This window comes from Phalaenopsis equestris, unplaced genomic scaffold (genome assembly GCF_001263595.1).
Source record: "Phalaenopsis equestris unplaced genomic scaffold, ASM126359v1 Scaffold000511, whole genome shotgun sequence".
NCBI lineage: Eukaryota > Viridiplantae > Streptophyta > Magnoliopsida > Asparagales > Orchidaceae > Phalaenopsis > Phalaenopsis equestris.
Window position 1 is genome coordinate 2,394,962 of NW_018164951.1, and position 7,371 is coordinate 2,402,332.

Consider the following 7,371-nt stretch of genomic DNA (forward strand, 5'->3'; position numbering starts at 1 on the left):
CTGATGAATGTAAGTATCAAAGAGGAAAATTTCGATGATTTTGATGTGTTTGTCGCGTCAGATTGGAGAAAAGTTTGGAGTGAGGTCTTGCAAGTTTCCTTGTAGTGTGAAGAGAATTCTCTGATTTTCATATTGAAATTTTTCTTGTGATGTAGCTTCATGGTTTTTTTCCCATTATCAATTTTTTTCACGTTAAATTCTTGTGTTCTTTTTTTATTTGCTTTTGATGTGTTTTTGTTCGTAAGTTTGTTCTGATTTTCTTGAATCATGCGATCATATTCCATGGTGTATCTTGAAGGTGATTCTTCTAAGTTCTTCCTCAAAACAGTGATATCAGAGCATGGTTTGATTCAAGTGGGAGCAATGAACGACGAAGTAAGATTCAAAGAAGAGAAGTTCAATGGGACGAACTTTGCAATTTGGAAGATGCAAGTATAGGATTTGCTGCATCAGAACAAGTCATAATTGTCATTACAAGGAATTACCAAGAAGCCCAAGTATATGCTTATGGAGGAATGGGAAGTGTTGGATTGAACGACATTAGGTTTGTTTCTATTATCACTTTTCTCATATGTTGCATTCAACTTAGTAAATGAGAAAATTATGGTGGATCTTATGGTAGTACTGACAAAAATGTATGAAAAATCTTCTACTTTCAAAAAGGTTCTTCTGATGAAGCAGTTGTTCAACATGAAGATGATAGAAGACAGTTCAATAACAGAACATTTGAATAATTTCAATATTGTGATGAGTTAGTTGTGTTCTGTGGGGATCATGTTTGATGATGAGATCAGAACACCGGTGATACTAATTTCATTGTCGAACAGTTAGAATGATTTGGTCACGACGGTGGGTAATTCTTCAAAGAATTTGAAGTTGAACTTCGATGACATCATGGGTTTAATGCTGAATGAAGAATTTCACAGAAAAGTTGTGAATGGTGGGTCTTCAGATTTCACATTAAATGTTGAAAACTAAAACTTCTGGACAAGAATACGAGCAGAGGCACATTCAAGTATAGGAAAGGAAAGTTCAGGTCAAGCGAAGGAAATAACAAAAGAAAATGTTGGAATTGAGTTAAGAAAGGACATTTCAAGAAAGAGTAAAACTTAAAAGATAGTTGGTGTTAGATGATGGGAAAGAAATCTATCTATAAATGTCTCTACAGGTGAAATCTAAAATGACTCTCTAGTGTTATCTCTAGTAAGTATTGAATCTTGGATAATAGATTCATGTGTCTATTTTCATATTTTTGCTGATAAAGCAATGTTTAAAAACTACACTCATAGTAATCCATGGAAGGTTTATCTAGAGATAACGAGGCCTTCAGTATTGTAGCGAAATGTGATGTGGATATAAGGTTGTCAGATAAAACAGTTTGGAAGCTTACTGAAGTTGGACATGTTTCAAGTATGGAGAGAAATCACTTTTTTTGTGAACCAGCTGACAAAGTCAATACTCGTCACTACTTTCACAGTTGATTCATGGAAGGTAACTAGGGGGAACTGGTGGTGGCTCGGGACAATATTGAAGGCACTCTTTACTTGATCAATGAAATGATTGATTTCATTCATGTGGTTGGAACCAAGGTTGATGCAGGTTTGTGGCATCTTAGGCTTGGCCATATGACTGAGAGAGGTATCGAGTTTCTACTTTCTAAAAATAAGCATCATAATTTGAAATCAGTTGATCTAAAGTTATGTGAAAATTGTATATATGACAGACAGTAGAAAGTCTCTTTCTCTAAGAGCGGATCGGTGGTGAAATTAAAGAAATTGAAGTTAGTGCATACTGATGTATGGGGTCCTGCTCTGGTTCAATCCATTTGAGGTTCTCACTATTTTGTTAAGTTTTTTATGATCACACGAGAAAGATCTGTGTTTATTTCTTAAAGCAAACCGATGTATTTAAGGTCTTTAAGAAGTGGATGGCTATGATAGAAAATGAGACAGACTTGAAGCAGAAGTGTCTCAAATCAGATAATGGGGGTGAGTGCCATGATCATAACTTCTAAAATTTTTGTGTTACAGAGGGGGTCATGCATGAGTTCACTATCCCAAGAACATCACGACAGAATGGTGCGGTTGAGCGTATGAACAGAACAATCACGGAGCGTGCTAGGAGCATGATACTACATGCAGAGTTGTCCTAACAGTTTTGGGTTGAAGCAGTAAATAATGTTAGTTTATTTGATTAACCATTGTCCATCTGTACCTTTATAGGAAGGCTTACCAGAAGAAGCATGTAGCGACCAAAAGGTAAATATATCTTATTTAAGAGTAATTTGGTGTTTTGCATATGTGCAATATTGATGCAAGGTCTGACTTTACTCAAAATATGTCTGAGTGCACCTTCATTGGATATTGCTCAGATGAGTTTGGGTTGAAGTTATGAGATTGTCAAAATAAAAAAAAAAATCATCAGGAGCACAGATGTCACTTTCAATGAGATGGAGATGTACACAGAAATGATATGAACTCAGGACAGCCCGTCAGTTACTTCTGAAGAGTCCAAGTATATTAAGATAAAAAGCACTTGTGATCAAGAAATTGGAGAAAGAAGTTGTGCTTGATTAGAAGGAGCACTAGCAGTTCCTTAGTCACCTGTTTTAGAAGTTAGAATATTCAACAGAGTGATAGAACTCGTACACTGGTATTCTTCTTCGTTTCACTATTTGTTTCTAACTAATAGTGGTGAATCTGAATGCTTTGAGGATGACACTTAAGTTGAAGATTCAAGAAAGTGGAAGCTTGTTATGGATGAAGAAATGCAGCGTTTAGAATCAAATTAGATTTGGGGTTTGACAATATTACCATATGGTAAAAGAGCACTAAACAACAAGTAGGTTTACTTGTTTAAAGATGAGCCGTACTACAAAGAAAGACTTGTTGTGAAGGGTTTTCAACAGAAGGAAGGAGTGTATTGTACAGAGATCTTTTCTCAAGTGGTGAAAATGACAACTATCAGGGTTGTACCGAGTCTGATAACAGAGGAAAATCTACAACCAGAACAAATGGATGTAAAAATAGCTTTCTTACATAGAGATCTGGAGGAGGAACTATACATGGTGCAACCAGATGGTCATAAGGTTTCAGGCAAAGAAGGTTTGGTTTGCATATTGAAGAAGAGCATTTATGGCTTGAAGTAGGCCCCAAAATAGTGGTATAGGAGTTTTGACATGTTCATGTTAGACAGTGGATGCACGAAGTGTTTGAAAAATCACTGTTGCTTCATTAAACACTCTAGTAATTTTTATACCATGCTTCTTTTGTATATGGATACCATATTTATTGCAGGGATAGATATGGAGAAAATCAGGGACTTGAAGAAACAATTATCAAGTGAGTTTGAGATAAAGGATTTAGGTCCAACCAGGAAAATCCTTGAGATGAGAATTGGCAAGGACAGGAGTGCATGATTACTGAAGTTCTTAGGCAGAGTATGTTGAGAAGATCCTATAAATGTTCAACATGGGAGAGGCAAAACTAGTTTGCACCCCTTAAGTAGTCACTTCAAACTATCTTCGGAGCTATCGCCTAACTCTGAAACAGAGCAAGCACAGATGGAGAGAACTTTGTATGCTTTAGTTGTTGGAAGTTTGATGTACGCGTTGATTTGTACCATATTCGATATTGCATGTGCAATTGGCTATCAGTAAGTATATGGGCAATATAGACAAACATTTTTGGGAGGCGATAATGTGTATTTTCAGGTACTTGAGGGGAATAATCAACAGAGCACTTTGCTATGGAAGTGCAGGGATCATTCTACTGGAATTTGCAGATTCAGATCTGGGAGGAGATGTGGATAGGAGTACAATAAGGCATTTCCTTACATTGAGGAACACAATGGATAGTTGGGTTTCCAAGTTGTAAAAGGCAATTGCATTTTCAACTGTGGAAGTCGAATACATTTTTATCACTAATGCTCACAAGTTAATTTAGCTACAGAGTTTCATGGCAGGCAAGGAGCAAGGAATTGGAATAATTCATAGTGATAGCATGAGTGCAATTCACCTTGCGAAGAATAATACTTTTCATGTTAGGACGAAACACATTCAACTGAGGTATTATTTTATTCGCTCTCTCCTAGAAGATGAACAGTTGTTCCTGGAGAAGATACACACAGCTCAGAATCCTGCGGATATGTTGACGAAAGTGGACTGTTGAGAAACAGAAGCTATGTTTGGCTTCAGTTGAATTTCATGAATGTTGAAACCGGCGGTGAGCCACGCCACCGTACGTGACTATGAATGTGATTCATATGGAGGTGTGGGTATAGAGGACTGGTGTTGGGTGTTATCAGTTTCCGTGTGGGAGATTGTTAAAGGTAGAGCCTGAATTCGAGCACCCACAAGTTGCACAGACCGAGCAGTCGGTGCTTATGAGCAATGATTCGGGCACTCTTGCGCCCTTCCCTCTGGAGCAGCCGAGAGGGAGGTGCCTAAGCGCCCCCCTATGGGCTCTTAGGCGCCCAATATTGGGTGCTCAAGTGCCCAGTACGAGAGCTCTTGCACCTACACCCCTAGGCATGTTTTTTTTTTCTTCCAGAGCCCGTTGGCGCTAAGGTGCCCAATTGCGAGAGCTTATGTGCTTAGAACAGCTATCATGTGATTTGTGGTTTAAGGACGAATTTGAGCAGCGTATGTAAGTTTTTCTGTGTTGTTCTTCGACAAAAATTTTGGATAATGTGAGAAGTATCGGAGAGGAGGATTTCAATAGTTTCAACGTGTGTTTCTCGCGTCGGATTTAAGAAGGAAAAGTTTGGTGTGAGTGAGGTCTTGTAAGTTTCCTTGTAGTGTGGAGAGGAAATTGAGTGTGTTCTATGTAAAAACTTTGATTTTTATGGTGGAATTTTTCTTGAGTTGTAGCTTTGTGATTTTTTCCGGTTCTCGGATTTTTTCTCTTAAATTCTTGTGTGTTTTTTTTGGTTTTTTTTGTTGTGTTTATGTTCATAAGTTTGTTTGGTTTTCTCGAATCTATGTAATCCTATTCCGTGATGAATCTGAAAGGATATTCTTCCAAATTCTTCCTCAACTCAATCTAATGAATAATGATACTATGTTGTTGATTGTTGTTCAAATTAGGATTGATTTGAAAAGAATGACCAAGTCTTTGGAATAATTGAGATTGAGTGAACAAATAAGTAGTCAAGTATTGCTTACTTGAGATTGCTCGATTGGATTCGGCTCGATCTTGAGTAGAGTGTTGGGTTTAGATCAACATTATATTGTCTTTAATCGTGGGATTTGTTTGGGATAGTTTATGTCTACTTTGAGTTTCAAATTGGCACTAGAGTTCTATTTGAAGATTTTTTTTTTAGAAATTTTTTATGATCATGAATTGTTCCATGCAATTCTAACAGTTAAAATACGTTAATTGTAAGAAAATTACTATTTGATTATTTTGGTAAGAAAAAAATATAACATAATTCTCACAAAAGTTTTCTTAAATTTTATTTTCCCATATAAATTTACAACAATTTTACAAAAAATTTGCAACCACTCTAAATAAACTCTTGGGGTTTGTTTGGGGCAATTGCAACTATTTGAAGTTGTGAAGCCGTTGCAGAAGAACTTGTTTTTTAAGTTATTGCGACTCTTACGAAACCTGTATTTTTTTTCATTATTTTTGAAATATTAGACCAATGTTTTTTTGATGGTCACCACACTTAATTGTGTCAAGTTGTAAAATAAAGCTTTTCCAACCCCAACCTCTTGAGAAAGGCCCCACTATTTTCATGTGAAGCGCTTATTCCATGAGTGAATGTCCCAGAATTATTACAATATGCACAAGAAGGTGTTCCTTATTACTATTATTATTCTTACAGATTTATGATTTTATGACATTATTCCATTAGTGATAGCAATTATTAAGACATTTTGATGTAAGAATCAATGATGATTTACAATTCCTTACAGGTATTTCTGTAAGAAATTTTAAGAGGAAATTTCCATCCTACCTGCATGTCAACGTATTTGAGCTCTGATTATAGCTTTGCCATGCAGTCTATTAAGATTCTATGGACGACGCATCAGTTATTATTCTTGAAAATAATTATGCCTAATGCTTTTAAAATTGGCAATTTTATTTCTAGCCATAGCTTTGAAAACCAAATCAGAAAAAGAAAATCAAGAACTTAAAGATTTAATCAAAATTAAATATAAAATAAAATAAATAATGAAATTAATTTATTATAACTAAAACGATATAATAATAACATTCATTCATTTAACATATAATATTCTAATTGAGGAGTAAATTATAAATATTCGAAGGGGCAATTACATATATACCTCAAATTCTTTCATATATAAATTTATTATTCTCTCTTTTTTTATTTATAAAAGCATATTCTTAAATTAAGGGTTGAAACACTACCTACAACCTCTTGATCAATTACTGCTCTAGCTTCCTACTACTATTGCAGTCACTAACTATGGTCTACGTGGCCAACAAATAATATTAGTCATAATTATGGATTATGTGGCCAATTACTGATATTTCAGTCACCAACTACGACCTACATGACCGACTGATGATATTATAGTGTCCAAATACAACCCATGTGGTCAACTAATGCTAATTTAATAACTAACTATGACCAATGTGATCAACTACCACCCATGTGGCTAATTGCTACTACTATAACATATGTGATCAACTTATGTCACTGCAGCTACCAATTACGATCTATGTTACTAACTATGAACTATGTAGTCAACTGCTACTGTAACTTCCAACTACGGTCTCTATGACAAACTAATGTCACATTAACTAACTATTACCAATATAACCAATTACGGCTTATGTGGCTAACTATTACTGTAGCTTCCGGCTATGTCCTTTATGGATAGTTGACGTTATTGCATTCACCAACTATGGTCTATGTGACCAAATACATCCTATGTGGTTAATTGCTACCACAACATTCACCTATAGCCTCTTTGACCATTTTCTACTATTATAACCACTAACTATAATCTTCATGATCAATCACATTTGTTGTAGCTAAATTACGACTACTATACTTGAACTATTATTGTACATATTATAATTTCATTTTCTTTAATTTAGGAGAAAAGTGGACCTATATACGTACAATCATGCAATGGATTATTTTGACTGGGCTGGCTCCATGACTTTTTGCCTTCTAAGAGTTTTTTTCACGTAAAAAATTTTGTTATCTCCATCTGCTACTTTTTATTATTTTTGTGTGAGATGGATCTTTGTGCTCTCTAAAGCTTTAAATTATTACTCTACCTCTGTGAATATTTTGACACGTTATAATAAAAAAAATGAAATGAAGGGAGAAATTAATAGAAAGAGGATGATGGATATCCTTAACACGCTATTTTTATTTATTGCATGT